Source organism: Hylobates moloch, unplaced genomic scaffold (assembly GCF_009828535.3).
Source record: "Hylobates moloch isolate HMO894 unplaced genomic scaffold, HMol_V3 SCAFFOLD_12, whole genome shotgun sequence".
Lineage (NCBI taxonomy): Eukaryota > Metazoa > Chordata > Mammalia > Primates > Hylobatidae > Hylobates > Hylobates moloch.
The window spans coordinates 91,870,809-91,883,974 of record NW_026652287.1 but is presented as its reverse complement, the minus strand read 5'-3'; the positions used below and the strand labels follow the sequence as shown (position 1 = coordinate 91,883,974).

The window sequence follows — 13,166 nt, the reverse complement described above, 5'->3', positions numbered from 1 at the left end:
TTTCTTAATCCTGAGTTCTAGTTTGATTGCACTGTGGTCTGAGAGACAGTTTGTTATAATTTCTGTTGTTTTACATTTGCTGAGGAGAGCTTTACTTCCAACTATGTGGTCAATTTTGGAATAGGTGTGGTGTGGTGCTGAAAAAAATGTATATTCTGTTGACTTGGGGTGGAGAGTTCTGTAGATGTCTATTAGGTCCACTTTATGTAGAGCTGAGTTCAATTCCTGGATATCCTTGTTAACTTTCTGTCTCGTTGATCTGTCTAATGCTGACAGTGGGGTGTTAAAATCTCCCATTATTATTGTGTGGGAGTTTAAGTCCCTTTGTAGGTCACTGAGGACTTGCTTTATGAATCTGGGTGCTCCTGTGTTGGGTGCATATATATTTAGGATAGTTAGCTCTTCTTGTTGAATTGATCCCTTTACCATTATGTAATGGCCTTCTTTGTCTCTTTTGATCTTTGTTGGTTTAAAGTCTATTTTATCAGAGACTAGGATTGCAACCCCTGCCTTTTTTTGTTTTCCAGTTGCTTGATAGATCTTCCTCCATCCCTTTATTTTGAGTCTATGTGTGTCTCTGCACGTGAGATGGGTTTCCTGAATACAGCACACTGATGGGTCCTGACTCCTTATCCAGTTTGCCAGTCTGTGTCTTTTGATTGGAGCATTTAGCCCATTTACATTTAAAGTTAATATTGTTATGTGTGAATCTGATCCTGTCATTATGATGTTAGTTGGTTATTTTGCTCGTTAGTTGCTATTGTTTCTTCCTAGCCTCGCTGGTCTTTACAATTTGGCATGTTTTTGCAGTGGCTGGTACCGGTTGTTCCTTTCCATGTTTAGTGCTTCCTTCAGGAGCTCTTTTAGGGCAGGCCTGGTGGTGACAAAATCACTCAGCGTTTGCTTGTCTGTAAAGTATTTTATTTCTCCTTCACTTATGAAGCTTAGTTTGGCGGGATAGCAAATTCTGGGTTGAAAATTCTTTTCTTTAAGAATGTTGAATATCGGCCCCCACTCTCTTCTGGCTTGTAGAGTTTCTGCTGAGAGATCAGCTGTTAGTCTGATGGGCTTCCCTTTGTGGGTAACCCGACCTTTCTCTCTGGCTGCCCTTAACATTTTTTCCTTCATTTCAACTTTGGTGAATCTGACAATTATGTGTCTTGGAGTTGCCCTTCTCGAGGAGTATCTTTGTGGCGTTCTCTGTATTTCCTGAATCTGAATGCTGGCCTGCCTTGCTAGATTGGGGAAGTTCTCCTGGATAATATCTTGCAGAGTGTTTTCCAACTTGGTTCCATTCTCCCCATCATTTTCAGGTACACCAATCAGATATAGGTTTGGTCTTTTCACATAGTCCCAAATTTCTGGAGGCTTTGTTCATTTCTTTTTATTCTTTTTTCTCTAAACTTCCCTTCTCTCTTCATTTCATTCATTTCATCTTCCATCAGTGATACCCTTTCTTCCAGTTGATCGCATCTGCTACTGAGGCTTCTGCAATCTTCGCGTAGTTCTCGAAACTTGGCTTTCAGCTCCATCAGCTCCTTTAAGCCCTTCTCTCCATTGGTTATTCTAGTTATCCATTCTTCTAATATTTTTTCAAAGTTTTTAACTTCTTTGCTATTGTTTTGAATTTCCTCTCGTAGCTCAGAGTAGTTTGATCGTCTGAAGCCTTCTTCTCTCAACTCATCAAAGTCATCCTCCATCCAGCTTTGTTCCGTTGCTGGTGAGGAACTGCGTTCCTTTGGAGGAGGAGAGGTGCTCTGTTTTTTAGAGTTTCCAGTTTTTCTGCTCTGTTTTTTCCCCATCTTTGTGGTTTTATCTACTTTTTGTCTTTGATGATGGTGATGTACAGATGAGTTTTTGGTGTGGATGTCCTTTCTGTTTGTTAGTTTTCCTTCTACCAGACAGGACCCTCAGCTGCAGGTCTGTTGGAGTTTACTAGAGGTCCACTCCAGACCCTGTTTGGCTGGGTGTCAGCAGCGGTGGCTGCAGAACAGCGGATTTTCGTGAGACCACAAATTCAGCTGTCTGATAGTTCGTCTGAAAGTTTTGTCTCAGAGGAGTACCCAGTTGAATGAGGTGTCAGTCTGTCCCTACGGGGGGGGTGCCTCCCAGTTAGGCTGCTCAGGGGTGAGGGACCCACTTTAGGAGGCAGTCTGTCCGTTCTCAGATCTCCAGCTGCGTGCTGGGAGAACCACTACTCTCTTCAAAGCTGTCAGTCAGACAGGGACCTTTAAGTCTGTGGAGGTTCTTGCTGAGTTTTTGTTTGTCTGTGCCCTGCCCCCAGAGGTGGAGCCTACAGAGGCAGGCAGGCCTCCTTGAGCTGTGGTGGGCTCCACCCAGTTGGAGCTTCCTGGCTGCTTTGTTTACCTAAGCAAGCCTGGGCAATGGCGGGCGCCCCTCCCCCAGCCTCGCTGCCGCCTTGCAGCTTGATCTCAGACTGCTGTGCTAGCAATCAGCGAGACTCTGTGGGCACAGGACCCTCCGAGCCAGGTGCGGGACACAATCTCCTAGTGTACCGTTTTCCAGGCCCGTTGGAAAAGCGCAGTATTGGGGTGGGACTGACCCGATATTCCAGGTGCCGTCTGTTTCCCCTTTCTTTGACTAGGAAAGGGAACTCCCTGGCCCCTTGCGCTTCCCGAGTGAGGCAATGCCTCGCCCTGCTTCGGCTCGTGCACAGTGCGCTTCACCGACTGTCCTGCACCCACTGTTAGGCACTCCCTAGTGAGATGAAACCGGTACCTCAAGCAGAAATGCAGAAATCACCCGTCTTCTGTGTCGCTGGGGCTGGGAGCTGGAGACCGGAGCTGTTCCTATTCGGCCATCTTGGCTCCACCCCGTCATGTTTCTAATGACATAAAAGTTTGAGTCAGAAGTCCATGTGAAACAGTGTCCTGTGATTGTACCTTAATCTTAGCCAGTCAATGTATGATGCATGAGGGCGTTAATTAGGGAGACAGGGAAGGAATCTGTGATGAATTCAGTGGGAATCCACACCCATAAGTAGAAATCCAGGCTCTAGTACTGGTGTAAGATAATATCATCTTCTTACATTCTTCTTTGGTTTTCTTTTGCACACCTACCTTTATAATCTTGTTAATAAATTCTAGCAGATCATGATAACCAGGACATGGCAGGAAATAATGATTAACTAGTCTGTGTTTATCCTGTCAACTGTACGCTATCTGGGAACATAAGTCCTCATGGAAAAATTTGGCCTTTGTTTATTTAAATCTGCTCCCACAAAGGAAAGGTAATGTATGAGTTTTGCCAAGGCTGCAGGGCTTTTTATTCTTTCCCTGCCCCACCTCCCCCACCCTTCCAATAGAAATCTAAGGGCTGCAGGTTTATTGCTTTTTATTCTACTCAATGCAAAATGAGTTGTCCTTGTTGTCCTTCAGCCTTGTTTTGCCAAGTTTTCATTTGGACTAATAGATGGTCTATTTCAAAAAATAGTGCTCAAAAAGTGATATGGCACCATTAGCTTTGGACTGCCACAGAAAGTTTGGAGAATTTCCTGGGGCCTATGTGTTAATTTAAAGTCGCAGAAAAGAACATGGGAAGGAACAAGAATAGCTGTGGTTATACTCTATCCTAGAGCTGCCAGGGAGGTTAATATTAATGATAATGGCCTCATGCAGGGCTGCATTATGGGTATTTTCTTATCTTAGCCATTAGAACGGTGCTGGGGTTAGGTTTTAATAACAGAAAATATACTCATTTATCTTTCTTGCTATTGAAAAATGTAAGAAAACTCCTAAGAGAGATCATTCTTCTGAGAGTCAGGAAAGGTGCCGAGATGCAAATTACTCAATTTGATAAAACAGTATCTAGTATGTTTCTTATTTATTGTTTATTTTTATTTTTTACAGACAGGATCTCCATCAGCAGTGGTACAATCATAGCTCACTGCAGCCTTGAGCTCCTGGGCTCAAGTGATTCTCCTGCCTCAGCCTCCCCGAGTAGCTGGGAAGACAGGTGCACCACCATGCCTAGCTGTTTTTTTTAACTTTTTATTTTTTGTAGAGATGGGATCTTATTATGTTGCCCAGGCTGACTTAATTGTTTCTTTGATTGAATTGTTCCTTCCTGAGGGTAGGAGGATACCTCTCTGCCTAAAGGTAAGGGCCAGCAGAGGAAAAAAGGCAAACTCCAATGCTTTAGAAGAAACAGCTGAGGTGTTTGGGATTTCAGGTAGTCCTCTTAGTGGGCACTCAGAATCTACAGATAAGAAAGAAAGACAATAAGATTATTGTCAGGTTCTGGGACTTTCATAACTTTTCCATGTTTGTTATTGTGGTCATTCTTTGTGCCTGTGATGAGTACCAGCAAAAGGCTTAAAATGAAAATCTTGGCCGGGCACCGTGGTTCACGCCTGTAATCCCAGCAGTTTGGGAGGCTGAGGTAGGTGGATCACTTGAGGTCAGGAGTTCGAGACCAGCCTGGCTAACATGGTGAATCCCTGTCTCTACTAAAAATAGAAAAATTAGCCGGGTGTGGTGGTGCACGCCTGTAATCCCAGCTACTTGAGAGGCTGAGGCAGGAGAATTGCTTGAACCTGGGTGGTGGAGGTTGTGGTGAATCGAGATTGCACCACTGCACTCCAACCTGAGTGACAGAGAGAGACTCTGTCTCACAAAAAAAAAAAAAAAAAAAAAGAAGTGTCCTAAAATGAAAATCACTGTGGATAGTGTGATAGATAAGTAGATATGGTGAATTAATTCATCCACTCAACCAGTTTTCATTGAGTGCCTATTCTGTGCCAGGGGTTCTTCCAGAGACTAGAAATACAATGATGAACATTGCAAAGACGTGTGACTTCACTGAGCTGACATTCTAGTGTGAGACAATGAAGGAAATTAATAAAATGTAAAGAGTATTGGATGGTGGTAAGTGCTACAGAGGAAGAAAAATGAAGGAGTATATACAACGTTAAAGATGACGCTGGGAGTGGTGGCTCATGCCTGTGATCCCAGCACTTTGGGAGGCCTAGATGAGAGCATCACTTTAGTCCAGGGGTTTGAGACCAGCCTGGGCAACATAGCAAGACCCTATCTCTTAAAAAAAAAAGTTAAAGGTTTTAAAATTAAAAAAAAAATTTAAATATGGTAGTCAGGAAATGCTTTGTTGAAAAGCATTTTATTTAAAATAAAGGTCTGAAGGAAGGGATGGAGCTAACTGTGTGGTTATTTAGCAGGGAGGGTGTTCCAGCCAAAGGAACAGTAAGTGCAAAGGTAACTTCTGAGACTAGGTTAGAAAAGGAATTTATTCACTCAATGTATCTGAAAATTCAAGGGCTCAAGGCTGGCTTCAGGCATGGCTTGATAAAAGGATTAAGAAAACATCCTTTGCTTTGCTTTCCCCTGTGTTGTTTTATTCTGACACAGGCTAGCCTTTTGTGACTGTAGGATAGCTATAATACCTCTGGTTCTTACATCTTTGTACTTCATCTCTGTGGGTAGAGTGAAGGGCTTTGTCTCAGCATTGCCAGTAAAGTCTCATTTTCTCTTTTTCCCTCTGATTGAGTCACTGCCCACTTCTGCACCAATCACTATGGTCAGAGCAAATGCCATGTGCTGATTGTTTTATGTTTGCGTCACTTACTGTACCAGAATGGCATAGACTGAGAGGGTATCTATCTATGTGTCCATTTTGGTGCATAGTTTACAGAGGAGTGGGGTGAAGGGAGGCAAGAGTTCCCTTGAGAAAACTGAGGCCCAGTAGAAGGGTAAATGGATTTTTGGATAGCAAAAACAGCAAGACTGTACCATATCATGTCTTTTAGCTTAAATAAGATCCTTGGCAGAGTGAGATGTATCACAGACAACCTATGAAAAGCATTTCATCTCCATCGAATATAGTTTACTTTTCTCTAAAATGAAGAGGTTAGACTCAGGGTTTTTAAGATTGCATTCTAATTTATGGGCTATGACTCAGTGTATTTTTAAAGATTTATTAAAGGTAAAAAATCAGAATGGCAAATACAGTCTGTTAAAGTGAAGTCAAAATGGAGTATTTGGCCTTTATTATGGCTGTTGATACTTGGCATAAGGGCCAGCATTGAGTATCGGCCTAAAATGCGAGTTTCTTTTTTTCATTTTTCTGAACCTATGGATTATATTGAATTAAAATGCAAGCTTCTTAAAAGCTGATGTGATCAATCTCAGATGCTTCTAATTTACTGTTTCCTCTACTTGATAACCTATAGGAGGAGAGACAAAGAAAGGGTACACCTCATGATCTCTGCTGGGTCAATACGCCACCCGCAGTGGGGATACTGAGTTGTAAGCCGGCTCCAGGAGCACATGTAGCAAAGCTTCTATGTGTTTAGGGGAGAATGGAAGCTCTTCACTCTTTTGTATTGGCCTCTGTGACATTACAATAGCGTCAGCATAGAGTGTCCTGAAGTTAGAAGGCAGCTCTGGGGATTCATTTCTTGGACTTTCTTTTTTTTTTTTCTTTCTTTTTTTTTTTGAGAGGGAGTCTTGCTCTGTCGCCCAGGCTGGAGTGCAGTGGTACGATCTCGGCTCACTGCAAGTTCCGCCTCCCGGGTTCACACCATTTTCCTGCCTCAGCCTCCCGAGCAGCTGGGACTACAGGTGCCTGCCACCACACCCGGCTATTTTTTGTATTTTTAGTAGAGACGGGGTTTCACCATGTTAGCCAGGATGATCTCGATCTCCTGACCTCGTGATCTGCCCGCCTTGGCCTCCCAAAGTGCTGGGATTACAGGCGTGAGCCACCGCGCCCGGCCCGTTTCTTGCACTTTCAAGATCGTGCAGCCCTTCCTTAGTGGTAGATTGGATGGAGAATGGCTGAAGTACATGGCCATTCCCACATGAAGTGTCTTGAGCCTTAGCCTCTCCTCAAGTAGTTACTTCCAACAGCAAGTGACCTTTATAAATATGTTTAATATTTTATATTACTATCAGAGCTCAGCACTTTATATTAAATTTGGAGATGTGTATGTCTGATATTTGGCATTGCATAAGAGAGTAAGGTATCTTCTTCAAGCTTCCTGCGTGATTTGGGCAACACCTAAGCTACCTCCATGTACAATTTCACGTGTCAGCAACAGTGCACTTAGGTAACCCAAAACCTACTTTTGTGCATAATATCTCAAAAATTTCCGTGTTCTTCAGCACAGTACGCGAAGACCACGCCAGACTCAGACTACCCTCCTTCTATGACAGATTCAAGGATTTGTGCACTCTTGTCTTCTTAACCAAATAAAGATACATTTTTATTCAGATTCAGGAAGCCTTCAGGGCCCCACAAAGACCCCTTGCGTTTCCCCAGGCAGTTTTTGTTTTAACTTGGAAGGGCAACACTGCAGCCCTCCAGGAGGAGGCAGGGTCCCTTGAAACTCCCTCCCATACCCATGCAAAACATTCTCTTTATCATGGATTTTATGTGCTTGACTCATCAGAATGGTATTTGTCTCTGAAATAGTTCCCTAAAATAAATTATACTTAATAATCTCATACTACACTGTGATCAATATTGTTCCTATGCTCTGTTATCACAGGCAGTCAGGGGATTCCAAATTGAGTAATAATGACATACTATGTCCGGAATTGGTGGGTTCTTGGTCTCACTGACTTCAAGAATGAAGCCGCGGACCCTCGCGATGAGTGTTGCAGCTCTTAAGGTGGCGCCTCTGGAGTTTGTTCCTTCTGATGTTTGGATGTGTTCGGAGTTTCTTCCTTCTGGTGGGTTCGTGGTCTCGCTGGCTCAGGAGTGAAGCTGCGGACCTTCGTGGTGAGTGTTACAGCTCTTAAGGCGGCGCATCTGGAGTTGTTCATTCCTCCCGGTGGGCTCGTGGTCTCGCTGGCTTCAGGAGTCAAGCTGCAGACCTTTGTGGTGAGTGTTACAGCTCATAAAAGCAGTGTGGACCCAAAGAGTGAGCAGTAGCAAGATTTATTGCAAAGAGCAAAAGAACAAAGCTTCCACAGTGTGGAAGGGGACCTGAGTGGGTTGCCACAGCTGGCTCCGGCAGCCTGCTTTTATTCTCTTATCTGGCCCCACCCACGTCCTGCTGATTGGTAGAGCCGAGTGGTCTGTTTTAACAGGGCGCTGATTGGTGCGTTTACAATCCCTGAGCTAGACATAAAAGTTCTCCACGTCCCCATCAGATCAGTTAGATACAGAGTATGGACACAAAGGTTCTCCAAGGCCCCACCAGAGCAGCTAGATACAGTGTCGATTGGTGCACTCACAAACCTCGAGCTAGACACAGGGTGCTGATTGGTGTGTTTACAAACCCTGAGCTAGATACAGAGTGCCGATTGGTGTATTTACAATCCTTGAGCTAGACATAAAGGTTCTCCAAGGCCCCACCAGAGCAGCTAGATAGAGTGTCAATTGGTGCATTCACAGACCCTGAGCTAGACACAGGGTGCTGATTGGTGTATTTACAATCCCTGAGCTGGACATAAAGTTTCTCCACATCTCCACCAGACTCAGGAGCCCAGCTGGCTTTACCCAGTGGATCCTGCACCGGGGCTGCAGGTGGAGCTGCCTGCCAGTCCCACGCCGTGCGCTCGCACTCCTCAGCCCTTGGGTGGTCGATGGGACTGGGTGCCGTGGAGCAGGAGGTGGCGCTCGTCGGGGAGGCTTGGGCCACACAGGAGCCCATGGAGGCGGTGGGAGGCTCAGGCATGGCGGGCTGCAGGTCCCGAGCCCCACCCCATGGGAAGGCAGCTAAGGCCCAGTGAGAAATCGAGTGCAGCGCCAGTGGGCTGGCACTGCTGGGGGACCCAGTACACCCTCCGCAGCTGCTGGCCTGGGTGCTAAGCCCCTCATTGCCTGGGGCTGGCAGGGCCGGCTGGCTGCTCCGAGTGAGGGGCCCGCCAAGCCCACGCCCACCCGGAACTCCAGCTGGCCCGCAAGCGCCTTGTGCAGCCCCGGTTCCCGCTCACGCCTCTCCCTCCACACCTCCCTGGAAGCTGAGGGAGCCGGCTCCCGCCTTGGCCAGCCCAGAAAGGGGCTCCCACAGTGCAGCCGTGGGCTGAAGGGCTCCTCAAGTGCTGCCAAAGTGGGAGCCCAGGCAGAGGAGGCGCCGAGAGCAAGCGAGGGCTGTGAGGACTGCCAGCATGCTGTCACCTCTCAATACCACTACACACCTATTAGAATAGACAGAATCTAAAACACTGACAACATGAAATACTGGTAAGAAGGGGAACAACACCAACTCTCATGCATTGCTAGTGGGAATGCAAAATAGTACAGTCACTTTAGAAGAGTTTGGCAGTTCTTACCCAACTAAATATCCTCTTAGCATGTGGTTCATATGATCCAGCTATTGCACTCTTTTACTTACTTAATGAAATTGAAAACTTATGTCCACACAAAAACCTGCAGCTGGGTGTTTATAGCAGCTTCATTCATAATTGCCAAAATTTGGAAGCAACCAATATGTCCTTCAGTAGGTGAATGAATAAACTGTGGTATATCCAGACAATGAACTAATATTCAGGGATAAAAACAAATGAAGTTGGCTGGCTGCAGTGGCTCACACCTGTAATCCCAGCAATTTGGGAGGCCAAGGTGGGTGGATTGCTTGAGTCCAGCAGTTCGAGACCAGCCTGGGCAACATGGTGAAACCCCATCTCTAGAAAAATGCAAAAATTATCTGGGCATGGTGGCGTGCACCTGTGGTCTCAGCTGATAGGGAGGCTGAGGTGGGAGGATCATTGAGCCCAGGAGGTCGAGGTGGCAGTAAGCCGAGATTGCACCACTGCACTCTGGGCTGGACTATAGAGTGAGACCCTGTCTCAAAAACAAGCAAACCAGCAAACAAAAAACAAAACAAATGAACTACCAAGTCATGAAAAGACATAGAAAAGACTTAGATGCATATTACTAAGTGAAAGACACCAATCTAAGGAGGATAGATACTGTGTGATTCCATGGAAACATCAACAGTCAAAGATTAGTGGTTGCTAGAGGTTAGGTGGAAAGGAGGAATGAATAGACAGAGTATAGAGGATTTCTTGGGCAGTGAAACAACTCAGTATGATACTATAAAGGTGGATACATGTCATATATTTGTTAAAACCCACAGAAAGCACAGGTTAAGTGAACTCCAATGTAAACTATAGACTTTGAGTGATACTGCGTCATGTGGGTTCATCCATTATAACAAAAGTGCCACTTTGGTGGGGGATGTTGACGGTGGGGAAGTCGTGCATGTGTGGAGGCAGAGGGATTATGAAAACTTTCCATTTAATTCCTCTGTGATCCTAAAACTGCTCTCAAAAGAAAGCCTATTTTAACAATGCAAGTTTTATGGTTCAATTGAGGTGCCTATGAGGACTGTGCTGTGCCATCTCAGCCTGTTCACAGCCTTTCAGACAAGCTTTCCTGGCCCTTCCTTGTGTCTGTTTCTTGAAGACTAGGGAAAGAAAGTGGAGAGGGATGCTTCTTATTTGAGTTTCTAGAAGGTCTTCGTTGAAAATCATTCCCCTTCCTTTTCAGAGTTGGGCAGTAGCAAGGGCAGCCTTCTCGGGGAGGACGGCTAGATAACAGTGGAAGCCCTCTTTACCAGCAGGGCCGCTGCAGCAAGAGTCTACTGCCTGCTGCTGCCAGCCCTGCCCCTTGCTGGCTGAACAAGGAGAAGGATATGTTAAGTGACTGGCTAATAATTGTGGTAATGGCCAACATCTAATGTTCGTACACATTGAGCCAGGCAGAATGCTAAGTGTTTTACAGGGATTGTCTCAACTCGCAAAAGAATAACAGCTAGTAGCGCTGACTGTATGCCAGGCACTGTTCTCAGAGCGTTAGATACATTATATTGATCTAATCACAAGAACAACCTAATGAGACCGTGCCGTTCTTTTTCCTGTTTTACAGATGAGGAAACTGAGGCTTAGAGAAACCAAATAACTTGCTCATTGTCACACAGCTGCTAAGTGGTATAGCCAGTAATTACACTCAAGGACAGCATGACTCCAGAATAGTCTTTTAGTCATAGTTGTGCAGGACACACATAGTTGTACAGGACACTGAATATATATTTTGCCCCCATGTTCTTTGTATACCATATGTTCTTGGCTAATGAGAGCTGGCACAACAGGCTATCCTACTCTCTTTTTTTTTCTGTGAACTTATGGATTGTATTGAAATATCATATACTCCTAATCAATTCAGGTGACTGGATCCCATTATGATTGTGATTGTTAAAAGTTTAGAACAGAAAGCATGAGGCAATGGCCGGGCTCAGTGGCTCATGCCTGTAATCCCAGCACTTTGAGAGACTGAGGTGGGTGGATCGCTTGAGTCCAAGAGTCTGATACCAGCCTGGGCAACATAGTGAAACTCCATCTCTACAAAAAAATACAAAAATTAGCTGGGCATGGTTGCGTGCACCTGTGGTCCCAGCAACTTGGGAGGCTGAGGTGGGAGAATCGCTGGAGTCCAGGAGGTGGAGGTTGTAGTGAGCTGAGATCGCACCACTGCATTCCGCCCTGGGTGACAGAGTGAGACCCTGTCTCAGAAAGAAAAAAAAAAAAAAGCAAAAAACAAAACAAAACGAAAAAAGAAAGCACGAGGCAAGATTGAAGAAGTGGAAGGAGAGGTGAGGTGGTTATTCGAAGGGACTTTATAAGTTGCCACAATCTTGAAAAGTTTGCCCTGTTCAGGAACTGGCCTATAAGTTTGCAGAAACCTCATTTGGCCAGTCCACTGGGAGGCTTAGCTTCTCTGGAATGGGCTGTTAGAAACACCATTGAAAACCCGAGAAATGAAGTCTCTATCTTGCATAGCCAAATAATCTGCCAAAAATCAGGGTCTTTATCAGCATGGACAAAGTTGGGAATGGGATCATTGTCCAAGACTGATCTCCCCAGGTTTAGACCCCAGTTCTCATCATTCCAGGGAGAGGTGAGTGCATCCCCATCCATGAACATAGATGTGGTGAACCCTGCTGCTACTGTGCTACATTATACAGAACACTTGCAAGGCTCGTGCCCCAGCTTCTGATCAGTTTAGAGTCCCAGGTCTTCTATTCCATATTGCTATTTTTTCCTGGTCCCTGATCAGGTAAGGAGAGGGTTCAATATTAATCATGTAATGTAAAAGCCTCCCACTCAAGAGTTGGGGGTCTCTCTCCTGGAGTCTGATATCCGGTCTTTTCAATTTGCTAATTGATGAGCAAGAGAATTCCACACTACCTGCTACCATTGCTGTTCCTGTGAGTTCTCCCCATAATGTGCCTCCAGCAGGTCTGAATGTGAACTCTTCCCCCATTTGCCCTTGTTTGCAGGACATGGGACACCTAGCAGTATTGCTACATATCAAATTGGATTATTATTATTTTTCTCTTTCTTTGAGATGGGGTCTTGCTATGTTACCTGTGCTGGTTTTGAACTCCTGAGCGCTCAGCCTCCTGAGTAGCTGGGATTATAGGTGTGTGCCACTGCGCCCAACTAGTATAGGATTATTTTAATCCCTCTGACTTTCTTTTTTCTATGCTTCTACTGTTGTTCCAGCCCCATTTTCTACAATATATTCTTTCCTGTGTGTTGTAATGCTTCTAATCAATTATACCCCAGTTTTGCTGGCCTCGGGCAGGCTTTCTCTATTCTAGTGTTTTAAGTGCCATTTTTTCTTTTCCAGTTTACTTTGGGTCATATGATTAAACTATTTTTATAACAGAAAAAAATGAATATAATAAAGAAAAACATTAGGGAAAACACTGCTTGAGATGTGTATGCCTTAGAATTAGGAGAGTCAGGCCATTTCATCACTTCTCTCTACTTTGGTTTAGCATTGACATAATGATGAAGAGATATATAATGTTTAAACCCAGCGTTTATGCAAGAAAGAACTTGCTGATTGTGCATCTGGGCATAGCAGTACACATGGAATGCATTAAACTTTGTTTTCTGGCATTGAAGAACTAAACTTTGCTTTTTAACTGTTTATTTCTCTGTCCAAAGGAAAGCTTTTTATATTCCAGCAATTTTGCTATGTACCACAGCAGGAAACTAAAAGGCACCTGAGAAGCTGCAATATGTAAGTAGGAAAATGGAAAGAAATTAAAATTAGCAAACAAGATGTTTTTCTCTGATCCATCTTTCTGCATGTTTCACCATCTTCTTTAGAAACACTGAATTCCTCTTATTACATGACCCCTAACTATAGTGCAACAAGAAGAGTACATT

At 44.6% G+C, this 13,166-nt stretch overlaps 1 long non-coding RNA gene across 1 annotated transcript in view; it reads right to left on the bottom strand.

The window, feature by feature from the left end:
• Positions 1-7,574: 7,574 nt before the first annotated feature.
• LOC131380861 (uncharacterized) overlaps positions 7,575-13,166 on the bottom strand; it is a 55,898-nt gene continuing 50,306 nt past the window's right edge. Inside the window, exon 3 of the long non-coding RNA XR_009209102.1 lies at positions 7,575-7,853. This is a non-coding gene — a long non-coding RNA (uncharacterized LOC131380861). The remainder of the gene's footprint in view (positions 7,854-13,166) is intronic.